The sequence below is a fragment of the Mus musculus genome, chromosome 17 (genome assembly GCF_000001635.26).
Source record: "Mus musculus strain C57BL/6J chromosome 17, GRCm38.p6 C57BL/6J".
NCBI lineage: Eukaryota > Metazoa > Chordata > Mammalia > Rodentia > Muridae > Mus > Mus musculus.
The window spans coordinates 93,244,277-93,255,133 of NC_000083.6; the positions used below are offsets into that span (position 1 = coordinate 93,244,277).

General features: G+C 40.0%; 1 non-coding gene across 1 annotated transcript; it reads right to left on the reverse strand.

The window, feature by feature from the left end:
* Nucleotides 1-2,431: 2,431 nt before the first annotated feature.
* Nucleotides 2,432-2,538, reverse strand: Gm25935. The gene has a single exon (XR_003952465.1). It is a non-coding gene; the product is annotated as a U6 spliceosomal RNA (small nuclear RNA).
* Nucleotides 2,539-10,857: the final 8,319 nt, after the last annotated feature.

Consider the following 10,857-nt stretch of genomic DNA (forward strand, 5'->3'; position numbering starts at 1 on the left):
CCCCACTTCCCAGAAAGACAGGATATATTTACTGTCAACAAGCTGTCAGTCTTGGTTGAGATTCCTGTAAATGTCTGGGGAAAGGAGTGAGGTGCTACCTCAGCTCATACTCATTCAGGCCTTAAGCCTCATCCATTGCTATTATAACATAGAATATCAACTTCAAAAAACCAAATAATGCTATTTAAAATGGAAAACAGAGCTAAACAAAGAATTCTCAACTGAGGACTACCAAATGGCTGAGAAAAATGGCACCTAAAAAATATGTTCAACATCCTTACTCATCAGGCAAATGCAAATCAAAACAACCCTGAGATTCCACCTAACACCAGTAAGAATGGCTAAGATCAAAATCTCAGCCATATGCTGGTGAGGGTGTAGAGGAAAAGGAATAGTCCTCCATTGCTGGTGGGATTGCAAGCTTGTCCAACCACTCTAGAAATCAGTTTAGTGGTTACTCAGAAAATTGGACATAGTACTACTGGAGGATCCAGCAATACTACTCCTGGGCATATATCCAGAAGGTACTCAAACTTGTAATAAGGACATATGCTCTACTATGGTCATAGCAGCCTTATTTAGAATAGCCAGAACCTGGAAAGAACCCAGATGTCCCTCAACAGAGGGATGAATACAGAAAACGTGGTGCATTTACACAATGGAGTACTACTCAACTATTAAAAACAATGAATTCATGAAATTTTTAGGCAAATGGATGGAAGTAGAAAATATCATCCTGAGTGAGGTAACCCAATCACAAAAGAACACATGTGGTATTCACTCACTGATAAGTGGATATTAGCCCAAAAGCTCAGGCTTAGGATACCAAACAATGCAGATAACATAGCAGGTTGTTATGTCACTGTAAACAATAGCAGGATTTTTCTACTACAGAACCTGACAACTATGATGCTAGCAATTTATGAAAGCTTCAGATAAACTAGATAAACTGTGACATAGACTTAATTTATTTATTTTTCTTGGAAGAATGAAAACACATTGCCTGAGTTATCATGTACTATAATAATGGCACAGGTTTCTACTTCTGCTGCTGTTAGTACATACATCAAAGGCCATCAGGTCTTTTAAGACAGTTGTACTCTTTATCTTAATTCTTGACTTTAGGGATGAGATTTCATGGGGCTACAAAAAGAACATACTGATAATTACATACTGATACTGTGGCAAAACATAACATTTTTAAGTTTTAAGAATGGGCCTAAATTGCCAGGTGGTAGTGGTGCGTATCTTTAATCTCAGCACTTTGGAGGCAGATAAAGGTGGATCTTTGAGTTCAAGCCCACTGTGGTCTACAGAACAAGTTCCAGGACAGCCAGGGATACACAACCAGGTCTCAAAAACCAAACAAAAATGAACCAAACCAAAAGAAAATAAGAATGGGACTAAATTAAAAAGAAAATATAATTTATACCAACAATAACTAAAAGGAAAACTGGGGAGGGAGATAAGGCTAGAGAAATGTCTGAATGGTTAAGAGTGCTTACTACTCTTGCAGAGGAAAAGAGTACAGGGTACACCCCTAGAGAATAGAACTCAGTAAATAAGAAAAATGGACTAAGGTTTTTCTATTTTATAATGTAGATGATAAACTTTATAATAAAAGAAGTTAGGTATCAATATTTACTATTCATAAAAAGACTGGTTCAGATATTTTCTGTTTGGAGTGCTTTACAAAAGCAGGCTATCATATAATGTGTTTGCTTTTGAGGAGACATTCTTTATATACTTTAAGTTAGAGGTATAGACTGATAATAAAAATAAAATCTATTCTATTTGTATTACCTAGTTGTGACTGAACTTTTAACCCTGGGCATGTAATGAAAAATCAAACAAATAATTGTTTAAATTTGACTATACTGTGGAATATCTTGTTTTCTTTATGTAGGATAATTGAAAGTGTGGCTATGTATTATAGTCTGGGCAGGCATCTGTTGTCCCTTAAGGCTATAGGATATCTATTCAGGCCCTTCTGGTTTTAGAGTTTCTACTGAGAAGTAAGCTATAATTCTAATAGGTCTGCTTTTTTTTTATTAGGTATTTTCCTCATTTACATTTCCAATGCTATCCCAAAAGTCCCCCATGCCCTCCCCCCCACCCCCCTACCCACTCACTCCCACTTTTTGGCCCTGGTGTTCCCCTGTACTGGGGCATATAAAGTTTGCAAGTCCAATGGGCCTCTCTTTCTAGTGATGGCCGACTAGGAAACATATGCAGCTAGAGTCAAGAGCTCCGTGGTACTGGTTAGTTCATAATGTTGTTCCACCTATAGGGTTGCAGATCCCTTTAGCTCCTTGGGTATTTTCTCTAGCTCCTCCATTGGGGGCCCTGTGATCCATTCAATAGCTGACTGTGAGGATCCACTTATGTGTTTGCTAGGCCCCGGCGTAGTCTCACTAGAGACAGCTATATCAAAAATATGGAACGCTTCACGAATTTGCGTGTCATTCTTGCTCAGGGGCCATGCTAATCTTCTCTGTATCTTTCCAATTTTAGTATATGTGCTGCCGAAGCAAGCACTATAGGTCTGCTTTTATATGTTACTTAATCCTACTTTCTTGCAACTTTTAATACTCTTTCTTTGTGTTGTATATTTAGTGTTTTGCTTATTATGTGGTAAGGGAATATTCTTTTATTTAGTGTCTATTACCTTTTAATACATTATAGGCACGACCTTTAGGTGAGGAAATTTTTTCTTCTATGATTTTGTTGAAAATATTTTCTGGATCTTCTTCTATTCCTATTACTCATAGGTTTGGTTTTTCCATTGTGGCCTAGATTTCCTGGATTTTTGTGTCGGAAATTTTTTAGATTTAACATTTTCTTTAACCTCGGTACCATTTTTTTCTATAGTATCTTTGAAACCTTGAAATTCCCTCTTTCTTCTCTTGTATGCTATTGATGATGCTTGTGCTTGTACTTCCTGTCCACTACATAGATTTTTCATCTCTAGATTTCCCTAGTTTGTGTTTTATTTATTGATTGTATTTCCATTATGGGTTCTTGAACAGTTTTATTCATTTCCTTCACTTATTTTTTTTCTTAGCTTTCTTTAGGGGATTTATTCATTTATTCATTTCTTCCAAACGTTTGTGTTTCTTGGATTCTTCTAGGGATTTGTTCATTTCCTCTTTAAGGACTTCTATCATTGTCATAAAGTTGTGCTTTATCTATGTTAGACTATTCTTGCTGTAGTATGATAGCTAGGCTCTATTGGTGACATATTGCCCTGGCTATTGTTGACTATGTTCTAACTCTAGCCTCTAGGCATCTGAGTTTGGGGGTTAATTATAGGTTTAGGTATAATTTCTGAGTTTGTCTTTGTAAGGGGTATTTTCTCCCTTGGCTTAGTTTCTTCTCTGGTCTTCAGACCTGCAGTTCTGGTGGCCAATGAGTCTTACCCTGGTTTTCTGGCAGCCTGAATAACCTCTGGGGTTCTGAGTGCCTATGATGCCTATGGGGTTCTAGGAATTGGCATGGCCTCTTGTAAAAACAGGGGGCCAATATTTGAGTTGTGGGCCTGGGTATATGGAACAGGGGTGGGTGCTGTTAGGGGAAGACTGGGCTGGCTTGGAGGAAGTTATGGTGGTCTGACAGTGAGGGGCTTAACTGGGGTTCTGAGTGACATCATGGTCTCAGCTAGAACAAGGTGCTTCACCTGGAGTTGTGGGTGTGGATATGGTGACATTGGTAATCAGAACCCCAGGTAAGTTCCCACCTATAGACTGTCAACACTTCCTCAGAGCTCACCTTATCTCCCACTCAACACCATATAACAAAATAACATGACATGCAAGTACCCAGTAAAAATCTAGTAGAGAGTTTACATTCCTATGAAATGTAAAGAAGTCTCAGTGGCACAGAAGATTGAAAGACAAAGTTGCTATGACAGTAAACAGTACAGTACATGCCCTTACAGATAGAAAGATGGAAAGACATTTTGTTCCTTAGTGTTATTTTAGACCAAAGGTTTTTACTTTTTAATTTATAGGAAGGCTAAACTCTATATCTCATTCTTACTTCTATAGACAAAAGAGGGAGGGAGAGAGAGAGGGAGGGAGGGAGGGAGGGAGGAAGAGGGAGGGAGGGAGGGGGGAGGGAGGGAGGAAGAGGAAGTGAGAGAATTAGAATGGGGGGGAGGGAGGGAGAGAGACCTGAGGTACTTACATCAAGTTCCTTCCAGGATCAGGCATCCATCCAGGTCCATCCATTGTAATCTGGTTACTCATGCTGGGATCCTCACTTGGACCAGATGTCAAAGGTCCATTCAGTGCAAAATATAAAGACCCAGATATATAAAGCATTTGGGTTTCATCTATTTTGGCCCTGAAAGTTAGGAATGTCTCTTCCTGAAAACATCATATAGTTAAGATTTTGAATTAAAGATGGCAAATCAAGTCTCACCAAGAGATACGTCAATATGGTAATAGAGTGCTAAGGTGTTTGCAGAGTTTGTGGACAGTAGAGAAATAGGGGCTTAGGTGACACTTTTAGGCTTGTAGGATCAAGAGATTTTATAATCAGCCAGTTATTTCTAATGTGCTTTGAATCTAGAATGTGCTCCTATTGGGAATAGTTTCTTCAATTCTCACCCCAAATAGGTTGGTTTCTCCTAGGCAAGCTATGTGCTGTTTGATCTGACTGACGAACTGGTACAGATTTCTCTAGGGAATTTCTATATTTGGCACCACTGACACTCATTAATCATTACTCGGGTCTTTGGCTAGAAAGTGGAAATAGAGAGACAAAGGCAATATGTAAGCCCTAAGTAGAGCAGAGCAGCTGAGGGAGAGTGTGGAAAACTCACGGACAATGCTTCAGAAGATTCCTACAAGATCCTCCAAAGAGATGGGAGCAGTGACAGGAACAGAGGCACAGTTCTGCACGATCAACCTCAGCAGCCAGAGAATTTCCTTTTATTTTTACAGTGTTGACCTTACCAATTCCTGGTTTGTGGTTTCACTGGAGAAAAGAATTTCAGATTAGCCAGTATAAAAAGTTTGGATTTTCTTAGAGATATTCAGTACTGGACCTTTCAATTTTCTGGACCTTTGAGCTGGGATTCTTCTTCTTCTTCTTCTTCTCCTTCTTCTTCTTCTTCTTCTTCTTCTTCTTCTTCTTCTTCTTCTTCTTCTTCTTCTTCTTCTTCTTCTTCTTCTTCTTCTTCTTTTTCTTTTTCTTTTCAAATGTTTTCCCCTTTCCAGGTCTCCCCTCTGGAAACACCCTATCGATTACTCCCTCCCCCTTTCTCTATGAGGGTGCTCCCCCACCCATGCACCCACTTCCATCTTCCTGCCCTGGCATTCCCCAGGGCATCAAACACTCTCAGGCCCAAGGGGCCTGTCCTCCTACTGATGTCCAACAAGGCCATCCTCTGCCACATATACAGCCAGGGCCATGGGTTCTTCCATGTGTATTCTTTGGTTGGTGGTCTAGTTCCTAGGAGCTCTTGGGGTAGGGGCATCTGGCCTGTTGACACTGTTGCTCCCTCCATGGGTCTGCAAACCCCCTCAGCTCCTTCAGTCCCTTCTCCATGTCCTCCATCAGGGACCCCCACACTCAGTCCAATGGTTGGCTGCCATTACCCTCCTCTTTATTTGTCAGGTTTTGGCAGATCCTCTCAGGAGACAGCCATTTCAGGCTTCCATCAGCAAACACTTGTTGGCATCTACAATAATGTCTGGGTTTGATGGCTGTATATGGGATGGATCCCCAGGTGGAGCAGTCTCTGGATGGCCTTTCCTCCAGTCTCTGCTCCACACTTTGTCTCCATATTTTCTCCTATGAATAATTTGTTCACTCTTCAAGAAGCACTGAAACATCCACATTTTGGTCTTCCTTCTTTTTAGGCTTCTTTTTAGGTCTGTGGATTGAATCTTGTGTATTCCAAACTTTTGGGCTAATATATATTTATCAATGAGTACACACCATGCATGTTCTTTTGTGACTAAGCTACTTTACTCAGGATGATATTCTCAAGTTCTGTACATTTGCCTGTGAATTTCATGAAGTCATTGTTTTTAATTAGCTGAGTAGTATTCCATTGTGGAATTAATTCCATTCCATCTCTATCCATTCTTCTGTTGAGGGACATCTGGGTTGTTTCCAGCTTCTGGCTATTATAAATATGGCTGCTATGAACATAGTGGAACATGTGCCCTTATATATTGGAGCATCTTCAGGGTATATGCCTAGGAATAGCATGGCTGGGTCTTCGGGTATCTGTTTCCAATTTTCTCCGGAACCACTAGATTGATTTCCAGAGTAGTTGTACCAGTTTGCAATCCTACCAGCAATGGTGGAGTGGTCCCCTTGCTCCAAATCCTTGCCAATATGTTCGGTCCCTTGAATTTTTTATCTTAGCCATTCTGATCGGTGTAAAGTGGAACCTAGGGTTTTGATTTGCATTTTCTCGATAACTAAGGATGTTGAACATTACTTTAAGTGCTTCTTGGCCATTTGAGAATTCTCTGTTTAGCTCTGTACCCCATTTTTAAATTGGGTTGCTTTTTTTGGAGGTTAACTTCTTTAGTTCTTTCTATATTTCGATATTAGACATCTGTCAGGTGTAGGGTTAGTGAATGAAGCCTCAAGTTAAGGAAAGAGAGCATTAGTTTGTTCCCTTTTCTAAAGGGGCAGGTAGAGCAGCTCTGGGCCCACTCCTATTGTCTAGAGGGGGGCCTGTCATTCTGTCTTTCAATCACATCTTCTCAGAGCAGCAGGGACTCACACATGGTTCTGTCTGAGAATTGTCTTACTGCAGACCTTGGGTTGCTTGGGGATTATTTTGAATAGGATGAGAAAGCTCTTCCTTCCAAATGAACACTGTTTCTCTAATGAGAAAGTGATCAACATTTGAAATGTTCCCTGGGGACTGTATTGGCAAAACACATTTCTTTGCCTAGAGCCTTGTGTTTTATCTAGCAGAGAGGTACAGTGGTGGATATATGAGGAGACACACAGAGATTCTACCAGCCAGGTCAGAAGGATTCTGAAGAAATATTTCTTTATGGCATGTTTTGTGCTGGCCATGGTTTTTATTTGAAGGTGTAAGTTGAGAGACTACCCTTATGTGCCAAAGAGCTACCCCATAAAACCCTTGATGAAAATGAATTATTTCTGGAAACATTTGGAGTGTATATTCAAAGGAGATAAATATTATGTAATTTCTCACTAAGCAGAATAGATACCAATTAAAGGCAAATGTCACACATTTGTAAAAGAATATGAAGCAAGAAGCAATCAAAGCTTTTAATTGGGTTTTGTTGTTGGTTTAAGATTCCTGTCTTTAAAATGTTTTCTCTTCTTGGAATGGGTCAGGCAGCCTGCATACATGCTTAAACATATCAGCAACATATAATCAACATAGACATTCAGAATGACATAAAGGCTCTTCACACATCAAGGTTTTATTGGTGTTGTTTTCTGATGCTTTGTGTAGAGTAGAAACTGACTTGGTTCCTGTTGAATTTGGTCACAGAGTTAAGTAGATCAGAGGACAGGTGGACCTGTGGGTGAACATGAAGGCCATATAGGAATTGTGGTCAGAGTGGGTTGATTTTGTTATTGAAGGAGAAGCTTGTGCCTAGCAAGAAGAAATCACAGCGAACTAGAGTAATATTTTAAAGACGCTTAAGCCCACATTATTTTTAGGTGTACCTATGATCAACATTAAAATTGATACATGAGAGTCTGTTACTGACATGAATTGGTTTTAAGCAGAGTTTGCCTTGGAGACAAAGTGGTGCTTGATGGCCAGGAGATGTCAAAATGCACTGTGTAGCAGAAAGGAAACTGCAGGGTTTGTTTTAGTTCCAGTCCTCCCTTTGCTTCTTTTTGTTGTTGTTGTTGTTTTGTTTGTTTGTTTTATTGAAGCAGGATCTTTCTGTATAGCCCTGGCTATCCTGGAACTCACTTTCTAGACCAGGCTGACCTTCAACTCAGAATGTGCCTGCCTCTGCCTCTCAAGTGCTGGGATTAAAGGCTTGCGCCATCACTGTCCAGCCCTTTGCCTCTTGAATGTGAGGCTGGAGCTACTCAAAAGTGCTTACACTGAAACAGTTGTCTTGTGTATAAAAACCATACTTGGGTTAACAGAACAAGTAAGGGAAAGGAGATGCACAAGACAAAACAAAACAAAACAAACAAATAAATTGCAACAAACATCAGATTTTATTGTCTATTATAAATGCAGATACTGCTTAAGTGAGACACTATTTATAGCTGTTGGCTAAATAGTCATTTAATGTAATTTCGGAAGAAATAGGCAGTTATGCAATAGCTGATTCTTCCTTGGCCAGCAAGGAGTCCATATGCATTCACTCTATGAGACTTTTGTGCTATTGGAAGTGTGAGGTGCTGAGAGATGTGTGGCACAGCCCTTTCGTATATATTAAGTATATTCTCATAAGCATTATCAGTATTGTGAATACACATCCTTATTAGTATCCCATCTCTCTCTTTCCTGCCTCTCTTGGCTCAGCAGGCTCTTTCTTTCCTGTCAGCTGCTTCTCCACTTAGCTGGGAATATGGCAGCAGGCAGCTTTGTTGTTTGGGACAGACAAAGATGTGTCTCCATCAACTTAATTAAGCAATGCCCAGGCAATGGAGAACCTTCACTGGCATTATGTTGCTCATGTGTCCAGATTTTGGACCAATTGCTACTCAATTTTCATTAACTAAATTTAATTTAGTGAAAAATTTGTCAATTGTGAAGACAAGCCAATTGTGATGTGTTTATAAAACGATAAAAAGAGATAGAATACGTTCTATGAGGGTGTAGACAGGAATGGGCGTGTAGTGAGGTATGGGGGATGGGGATGTCTCGGCAGGCCCATGCTGAGGTATCCCTTCCCGCTGAGGGACTAGCCATATGATGGTATAGTATAGAACAGAGTTTATTCAGGGAATGAGGAAGGAAGTTAAGAGGGTAGTAGAGGCAGAGAAAGGGGTGGGGGTAGAGAAATAGAGGCAGGCCATGAACACATGGAGAGAGGGTGAAGGGAATAGAGAAGGGAGGGGGAAGGGAAGAGCTCAAGAGGGCAAGAGGGAAGCACGAGTAAGCTTTTGCCTCCACATAGCATGATGGCTCATTCACCTAGCTGGATAAACATAGCTTGAATAGTCTGTATTGAGTACTACTCAGTGACTACAGCAGACAAAGTTTTGAAGCATTGCAGTGTTTTATAAAGTAGAAAAAGTCCTGGACTTGAGACCATGGGATAAAACATCTTCTTATAGCTGTGATGATAGTGATGATTTTGTCCTTTTAGGATGAATGGTATCTGTTGCAGAGCAGGTCTTGTTTGGTGTTTGGAAATGGCCTGATCTTACTAGTTCTGCTGTTTTTAACATAGACACCACCAGTTAGCCACTCACCCGTATCTATTCTACAGTTTACTCACTTTCCTGACTTTGCTACGTCATCTACAGAGTACAGTAGGTTCCTGTTGTTGAATGTTTGTGGCAGAGGTCTTAGCAACCCTGCAGTGGGTGTATTTTTTTTAAATATCCAAAGAGAATTTTCAGGCTGATTCCCATGGTATCACGCTGCAATCTCTCATACATCTGGAAGGGACCATAGTATTTAGGATTTTCTTTTGAAGATGTGCTTAACCAACTGTGTTATCATCCATGACAAATTTCTCTTTGGGAAATCTTTAACTCTGATAGGTGTTAGAGGGCCCCAGAAATGAAAACTGCCAGGACCAAGCCAATTTTCCACTTCAAATATGCCAAGAGAAATCAGCTACTGCATATCACACTTCCCTATACTCAGCAAGCAGTTCACCAAAAAGTTGGCCCACAAAAATCTCCCAGTGATTCCAAGCTGGTTCACTATTTTTATCTGCAACTAAACAAAAGTGAGAATGGTTCCTGTTTCCCTTCCTCTTACACTCTGTTCTCCCTGGTTCCTACAGATCTGTTTTCTTTCTCTTACATTGTTTATGCCATGGCACCTGCCTCTTTTTATTGCCTCAGATCCCTTTGCCACAGGCCATAGAAATCTGGAGGTGAGACTAGTGAAAGAAAATATTTTTATTGCATCTTCTGTTCTCCTGGTGAGGAGGTGGATGAGATGTTCAAGGTCATCCTCCCCCAACCCCACCTCCTGTTTCTTGCTTTCACAGACACAGTTAAAGCCATGTGGGCTCAGGGAATGCCTGTTCACAGGCTTCAATCTTCTCTACCGTCTTCTGCCTGACTTCTTTCCCCACATCTGCATTATAGCAAAATTGTTAAGGAGCACCTTATGTGGTCTAATTTTAGTTCTCATTTTGCTTTGTAGTGATACTCAGCATCATTAATTATTATAAGATATATTTTTTGGTCATATTTGAGGCTTACACCACACTGTTACAAATAGTAAAATGGTTATCATAGGTAAGCAGATTAATATATCTACCATCTTATCTAGTTAATTTTTTTGGTGCTAGGAATAGCTTAAATCTGTGTATTTAATAAATCTCTAATATTTGATTAATTAGTTATTAGGTCTGAGGTTGTACAGTAGATCTCTAAATTGGTCCAATTTACATATTTGGCAGTTTGCATCCTCTGACTGAATATTCCATTTCTCCTTGTCTGCCTTTAGTGGTTTACATTGTTTCTTTGTCTGTGTATTTGAGCTAGCTTCCTCTCTTCCTTCTTAAAACAAAACAAAGCATGAAAAGGCTGGTGAGGTGGTGATCCCCTGTGACACATGGTGAAAGGGAAGATGCAGCTCTACAAGTTGTCCTCTGACTTACAAGCACATTCTGTCCCACCACCTACCCACAATCAAAATGTATCAAAATTAACAAAAACTTAAATAAAATAAAGTGTGTGTGTTATGTTTAT